The sequence below is a fragment of the Dipodomys ordii genome, unplaced genomic scaffold (genome assembly GCF_000151885.1).
Source record: "Dipodomys ordii isolate 6190 unplaced genomic scaffold, Dord_2.0 Scaffold49, whole genome shotgun sequence".
Lineage (NCBI taxonomy): Eukaryota > Metazoa > Chordata > Mammalia > Rodentia > Heteromyidae > Dipodomys > Dipodomys ordii.
In genome coordinates, this window is record NW_012267265.1 from 9512656 (window position 1) to 9521293 (window position 8638).

The following is an 8638-nucleotide window of genomic DNA, read 5'->3' on the forward strand; positions in this document are numbered from 1 at the left end:
ATGTACTAGTATCCATATTCTTCCTACATAGATTTTTTTGGGAAACCTTCCAGTATTAAATTGACATCGATGCAGGAACTACATTTATAAGGGCTGTTTTGTAAATCAATGCCCTTCCCTTCTCTCAGTCATATTCATAACTATTCCTTAATGTGTACTTACCTATGCACACACACACACACACACACACACACACACACACACACACAAATCATTGAAGAAAAGAATTTTTTCTAAAATTCCAGTTAAGGTAGTTCCAGTATCTATATGTGTATTTTAAGAATAATTTGTTGTAACTGTGTAAAAACTATACAATTGATAGAATTTGGAGTTATATAACTTAACTTGGAATGTTGGATTCCTCAGATCTCAGGATTCCAGATTAATTTTCACACCCACCTATTCTATACTATCTGGTGATCACTTAATTATCATTATTCAATATAACATGTTATCCTCTTAATATTTCTGCATAAAAGCTCCAACTTCCCATTTGATATTTTTATAAGCCATTGTTGGGAGTGATACTGTCATCAGGCTGAGTTACACAAGTTTTCATATAATTACACTAATTGGTTATTCATGCCATAGTCACTTTTCTCTGCTAACAAATAACTATTACCTGGTGTATAGTTCTTGTAACATTTACTACTTATTAAAGCAAGGCTGGTTGAGAGAAGAACTATGCTTTCTGATATGAAATATTAAAGAGGTGATTAAGAAATTGTGGATTAAATCTGACTTCTCTGCATAGCTTTTCTTCCTCAGAGAATTGTATTTGCTTGTAGTTTGTAGGTGATAAAAATGATCCTGCTTTTCTAAAAGCAAACCCTTCCCTTCATCTTGTCATACTTATTTCTGTAAATGTTTTAGTTGAGAATTTAATGCTTGTACAGTCAATGGCAATTAAAAAATTTATATATATTATATGTATATGGAAAAACTTTAAAGATGCTTTTAATTTATTTAATGACTGTTGCTTTTCTATATTGGTAATAATTTTCATTTTTAGAAGGTGAGAAAACTCCTTTTTCATTCTAGTTCCTAGAAGAAACATTATATTTGGTTCTTTAGTCAAATCCACTTAAAGAGTGTATCATAGTGAAGCTTCACTACTGATGGATTAAGCTTTGCTGATTTTGTATCATTTTCCTCCAATAATGAAGTGCTTTTCGTTATATATTATGAGAATAAAAGATGCTTAATTGAACATTTTCTTGCATTCTTTTCTATTTATTATGAAAGACTATTTTCTAAATTGTTTCCAAATATGATGCATTTGAAAAGAGATAAATAAGCTGTACTACAGAGTTGAACATTTCAAAATGGTATCATGAAAGGAGCATCATATTGTATTATCCACATAACATGATTAACATTATGAATACTCCTAAAATATACTCATAAGAGTGCTTTCTGAAATAGGGAAATGTAATTTGAATCATTACATATGAGAAGCTCTGCATCAAGCTCCTGCTGCTTCTAATGTTAGCTACCCAGGAAGCTGAGATCTGAGGATCCTGGTTTGCAGCTAGCCCATGCAGAAAAGTGTGAGAGACTTATCACCAACCAACCAATTAAAAGGCAGATGCAATGGTGGTTCTAACCTTGAACAAAAAAGATTGAGGGACAGTGCCAGGCTCTGGGTTCAAGCCCCAACAAGTACTGGTACCAGAAAACATCCAAAAAATAAAAGGAAAGAAAGAAAGGGAGAGAGACAGAGAGATGGAGGAGTGGAGGGAGGAAAGGAGGGAGGAAGGAAGAAAAGAAGAAAGGAAGGCAGGAAGGAAGGAGAAAGAGGGAAAGTGAAAGAGAGAAAGAGAAAGATAGGAAAAAGAAAGAATGAAAAGGAAAATAAGAATTAGAAAAGCTCTACATCTCTACATGGAGATTTGGATTTTTAAAAAAAAATTGTCCTGACTATCTGTCTCACTATTAGTTCAATAGTGACTTTATTTTGACAATCATTATTGTTAATGCCAATTTTACAATGATAAGGATTTAAATTTAATTAATCTTATAATTGGGTTGTGGTTTAGATTTTTCCTTAAAGATAAATTAATACCTTGAGGAAAAGAAATAAAATATGCCAGACAGGTACTGGTGGCTCATTCCTGTAATCCTAGCTCTCCTGGAGGCTGAAATCTAAGAGTCATGATTCAAACCCAACATGGGCAGGAAATTCCTTTAGAGTCTCCTCCCAAATAACTACTAAAATGGCAGAAGTAGAGCTGTAGTTCAAGTGGTAGAACACCCTCCTTAAGTAGAAAAAGCTAAGGAACAGTACACAGGTTCCTGAGTTCAAGCCCCCAAACTGACAAATTAATTAAGTAAATAAATAAATATGCCTTCCAATTTCATTTTCTAAATCTGTTAAATTATGATATTGAGTAACACCATTTTGAGCACTTTAAAGTTTGGTTTGAGTTATATCTGTTTTTCCAGTTGCATTTAGTACAATACTGGATTCTAGGCTTGTACACATTGCTAAATTTTCCTTCCTGACATTTTCATTTTTACCTAAGTGAGCTTCAAAATCCCTTCTCATTCTGATATACTAGATTCAATGATCCAAATATCCATATTAAGTCAATACTTGGAAACATTGTTGTTTTGATAATGTCATAAAGGAAAAATAAATAACAGAAGTCATGACAAAAAGGAATGTGAGAATCTAAGAGTACACCAGTGGCTCATGCCTGTAATCCTAGCTACTCAGGAGGCTGAAATCTGAGTATCACAGTTCAAAGCCAGCCCACGCAGGAAAGTCTGTGAGACTCTCATGTCCATTAAACACCAGAAAACTGGAAGTGGCGCTATGGCTCAAGTGGTAGAGCACTAGCCTTGAGCTGAAGAGCTGAGGGACAGGGCCCAGGCCCAGAGTTCAAGCCCCACAACCGACAAAAAAAAAAAGGAGTGAATAGATGTCTCTTCCCAAAGATCAGATCATAAAATGTGTCTTCTATCATACAAAGTTGGCAATAAGACTTTTCTACCTTCATATCTATATTTAATTAAAAGTTTCTAAACTCTCATTTTAATAGTAATAAATAGTTAAAACAACAACAACAACAAAAAGAAAAATTAATCAGAGGCTGGGGGAATGACACAAGCAAAGATTACCTGTCTATCAAGAGAAAGGCTTTGAATTCAAATCTCAATATCACACACACACACATACATACACACACACAAATAGATTTTATCCATTATTATTTTAAAAGTAAGTACATTATGGTAGTTAGAAGCTCAGGCTTGGAATCAAGCAATTTGCATTAGAATCCTAATCATATCTCTGTGACTTTAAGCAAGTTTTTAAGCCTCTCTCTGGTTTCCTGGCCTAAAAGGAAAACAAAGCCCCTACTTTGCATTATTGTGTAAAATACACAGTATTCCTAGCATAAAATAAATGTTCTATAAAATTAGCTTTTTGATTCATTAACTGCACTTCCTACAGTTCTAAGAATGAGCCTACCTGACTCTGAATTGTGGTGGGCATGATTCTCATGTTACCTGTCAAGGCCAATAATTGGCTTTCCTTAGGTTACAGCCATGAGAAAGGAGTCTACGCAGCTGTACCCAAGCTCTAATTGTCCCGTTCTTTTCTACTTTTCCACGTATGCTTGTACTTCAAGAAAGTCAGTAATTATCCTATGATCACTCAGAGTTCTAATATATTTGAAGGAAACAAAACCAACCTATAAGGAGCAAAAGGTAAATTTGGGTAATGGCAATGTTCGGCTATTGTTTGAGGCGCTTTCCAGATGCGTTGAACTTCCCTGCTCAATTTCAGAAAAGGTCCAAGGGGTAGAGAGACATCTTAGAAGATGGAAAAAATATATATTCTAAGGAGAAAAACTATGAAAAGGGCAAGTAAAGAAGGATGAAGCTCTTAGTTCCTATTTATTAACATCATCATTCATGCAAAAAGAAAGACAGCAGATAATAACAGACAATGTTGCTCTAACAGTGCTTTCTCTGAACAAGTACACGGGGATTTCTATTTGTGTCTGGGGCCGCTGGAAGTAGGTTGTTATTAAGAGCCTCCCATCATCCATGCGACCATGTGCATATGGTTTGGGTGTATTTCAAGGGTTCATGAATTAGAAACTTGCTCCTCAGTGTGGCAATGTTGGGAAACCTTGAAGAAGTGGATTCTACCTTGTGCAAGGTGATATTGCCTGAGGAAGGGATTAAGATCAGTTTTATAGAACCCAGTCTTGTGAACAAGACTGGCACTTCTTACTCTTGCTCTTCCTGTCTCATCCATCTCTCTTTTCCCTGTGTTCCTGCTGGGAATACCTCACCAGACCAGCACCATGCTGTTTTGGACCTTTAATTCTTCAATGGTTACATAAACCTTTTTTTCTTTATTCATTACCTAGTCTCAGGTAGAGACTTTGATGTTCTAATGGAAATGGACAGATAACCCCTCCTACAATACCACCATATAGGGGGAAAATGTGTCCTTCACTGGGGACAATTGGATTTTATTTAGTCCTCATCTTTTCCCAGAACAGTGAAAAATCGCCCCGAGGGCAATAAGTAATTTAGTTCTAGAAAAAATTAAGTTGTAGGGCTGGGAAGGAGGCTTAGTGGTAGAGTGCTTGCCTTGCATGCCTGACGCCCTGGATTCGATTCCTCAGCACCACATAAGCCAAAAGAAAAAAGCCGTTAGTGGTGCTGTGGCTCAAGTGGTAGAGTGCTAGCCTTGAGCTGAAGAGCTGAGGGACAGCGGCCAGGCCCAGAGTTCAGGCCTCACGACCGGACCCCCCCCCCAAAAAAAAATTAAGTTGTAGAGTAGCAGGTGTTTCTTCTCCCTTACACTCCCTTACTTGCCCTCTTCCCCAACACTTGAAGATGAAGACTAGGGGAGGGAGAAAGGAAGAACAGAGACTTACCTGAACTGCACATCACTGATGCTGAGATAAGGGTATGATTGTGATCCCATAAAAATATCAGCCAAACTACTGATCAGAGTCTGCACGCAAGTAAGTTGTCATCAAGTTACAGTCAAAATTGGAATCTACCTTAGGGAGCTCAGGCCAGATGTGAATGCAGCGGCCTAAAGAAAGAATCATGCAAAAGATTTTCCCCACAATGGACTTGGATATGAGAAAGTTTGGCGCTTGTAGGACATCAGCTTTGCTTTCTAGTGTTATTCCATCACGAGAAACACTGACATACATACACATGAACCGAGCATGGATTTTTAAAAATGATTATAGAGTTTATAATTTCATTAAATCATCTTAAAAAATAAATGGCAGCACTTAATGACATCATAACCAAATGTTGGCAATTGAAACAGTCCCGAATGTTGTGTAGAAGCTGGAGCCTGGTATCAGCAAGGTGAATTGGAAGACTTAGAAGTGTTTGTAAACTCTGGATGCAGAGGTAGATGGCACATCTGTCCAGAGAGTATGCATCCAGGTGGAACCAGACCATTTGGAGCTGTGTTTCAGCTCTCCTTGATTTGAAGCATATCATTTAACACTTCCATGAGCTGACAACTTATTACAGAAAGAGGCTCTAAGGAGACGAGCTAGGATGAAGAGCACTTTGAAATTATTTCTAAGATCATCACTAGTTTCTTGTTCCTCTTGTGGGGTGTTGGAGTAATCATCTAAAATTTTATACCACTCCAATGAACTCTGGCTGAAGACACAGAATGTTGAGATATGGAGACCATCTTTAGACAGGATATTTCTGTCTTGTAGTGGGAAGACTCTTATTTTGAATTCTGTTCAGCACATAAAAAAACTGCTTCAGCAGGGTGCTGGTGGCTCATGCCTGTAATCCTAGCTACTCAGGAGGCTGAGATCTGAGGCATGCAGTTCAAAGCCAGCCTGGGCAGTAAAGTCCATGAGACTCTTTTTTTATTTAATTTTATTTTATTTGTGAACATACTGTACAGAGGGGTTACAATTGCATGGGCAGGATAATGCGTACATTTCTTACCAAGCATTGCAGCCTCCTCCTTTGTTTATCCTTCACATCCCTTTTCTCCAATAAACCACCAGAAAACTGGAAGTGGAGCTGTGGCTCAAGTGGTAGAGCACTAGCCTAGGGACAGTGCTCAGGCTCAGAGTTCAAGTCCCATGACTGACAACAATAAAAAAAATTTCATACCTTGAGAACAAAGGAGAAACCTCATAAGAACATACACTGATATAGAGTCAGATGTAATATTTTCTCTAAATAAGAAATCTTAAAATATACCTTGGACTTAGTTATCATTCATTCTCTTTCAAACTTCTGGAAGAAAAATTGAATTTGAGAGAAGACTTTTTAGCCTCTGGTGTGGTGGTTAGGGACATAGAGATGATGGTCTATCTGGCTCAAGTCTAATCTGAGTTAGACCATGAAGAAAAAAATAAAATAAATGGAAAATGGGATGACGAATTCCACCCATTTAATTAGTGAGCTTCCTATGGCTATAATAAAATACCCCCCAAATCATTAACTTATATAGAAAAAAGGTGTACTTTGGCTCACAGTTCTGAAGTTTCCCAATCTGAGACTAAGTGCCACTGATGGCGCAGTGCCTCATGGTGAAAATATGTGCTGGAGCAAGCATTGACCTCATGGGGCGGAAGGGAGGAGCTACAGAAAGAAGAGACCAGGATCCCCTTGAGAGTTTATTCCTCATGACTTGAAGACTTTCCACTGAGCTCTACTTCTAAAGGTCTCAACACCTCCCTTAACACCACTTTAAGGAGCTTTAAGACATGTAAGTCAAGCCCAGAGAAATAAAGGATGTTTGTTTTCTCTCATATGTGGAAGCTAGACTTACTCTGTAAATATATAAATATATGCTTCTCAGCGGTATCCATGTGTATGCAAGTATACTAATGAAATATGATAGATTCAGGAGAGAACTCAAATGATGTCATGCCTTAGGAAGATGGTCTAACAAAATAAATACCAGGAATAGGGAACTGGAAAGTGGAAGAGTGGGAACGAGGAAGGGAGGTTAGAAGAAAGAAGAGAGGAAGGAGGAACAGGGAAATTTCAATGTATATTCTCCAGAATTAAGAAAATGGAGGGCTGGGAAGATGGCTCAGTGGTAGAGTGCTTGCCTTGCATGCATGAGGTTCTGGGTTCAATTCCTCAGCAAAAAGAAAAAAGCCGGAAGTGGCGCTGTGGCTCAAGTGTTAGAGTGCTAGCCTTGAGCTGAAGAGCTGAGGGACAGTGCCCAGGCCCAGAGTTCAGGCCCCAGGACTGGACCCCCCACCCAAAAAAAAAAAAAGAAAATTGAGGGAAAGGTTAAAGTTGGGAAGGATGGAAAAGGATGATGAAACAAGTCCCCTTGATCAAGATTCATTTTATTCATATACTACTTTGTTGAGTGGCAGATCCTTTATAGAGCTACCTCAAGATAAAAATAAAAATTTTACAGACATGCATCTTTGAAGGACATTCATTCTAATCATAACATAACTGGCTATTTATTAATTGGAACAATTTCCTGTGTTTAAGAATTTGTTGTTATTAAGATTATATACAGAGGGTTTACCATTTTATGTGTCAGGTAATGAATGTATTTCTTTTTGGGCAATGCCACTCCTTTCTTTGCTTTTTTAAAAAAAATCATGAAAAATTCAGAGTCAAGCCCTGGAATTTTGGAACTTATGTAAAATAATTATTCTGATCATAAAGCTTCTCACCGAAAAACGTATTTTGTCTTGAACTCCTGGGAATTTGAAGTGTGTTACCATGCTCATTTCCCGAGTCAAGAACTCTTTAGTAATAATTTATTCATTAATTTATATAAGCAGTATGTATTGTAGAAACAAGCTAAAGAAAAAAAAAACAACTATCCAGTCAAACAAACAAACAAAACAATATAAGTTCTTTAGTCATCTGCATAACAGCCTCAATTTTAGTTCTGGCTTAACTTTTCAAGGTCTGGCATCCAACTACTCAGAAAAATTCTCTAGTGGACAAAGGAGTTGGAAAGCTAGAGTCCAGATTGTACAAATGCCATAACCGCTAGCCATATGTAGCTACTTAACTTTGAAATAATTAAGATTGAATAAAATAAAAAATTGAGTCCTTCAGTTCAACTAACACCATTTCAAGCACTCAATAGAATGTGCTATTAATGATTACCTTTATTAAACTGTACAGAGTTGTGGGACAGCACTGATCTAAGAGATAAACATGAAATAATTTCACCTTAAGTCCACAAAACATGTTTTTTTTGTTGTTTCTCTGAGGCAAACAAGGTGTAGGATGAGAAAGGAGTTCTTCAGCCAATACACAGCCCCTGGAATGTGAAAATGTGAAAGCCTCCACGATCTCCTGATGGACTAAAACTTGAAAAACCATTACAAATTTATAACCCATACATAGGTTATGTGTTAATCGCTCTCTGATGTAAGAGCTGCCTTGGGTCATTTCTCTTGGCATTGAGTCCGGTTTTTACTCACCAGCAGTTTATAATACAGATGTTAATTAACATTTGAACACAGCTGTGCTTCTCAGTCCTGTGTTACACAACCAAGAAAGCTTCTAGCACATCTTTCCTTTGATTCTAAACAATTTAAGATAAAATCTGCCTGCAGTTATTCCCCATTCAGACATTCAGATTCACTTTTGTAAGAAACTCATGCTCTTAAGAATTTAGAGTATA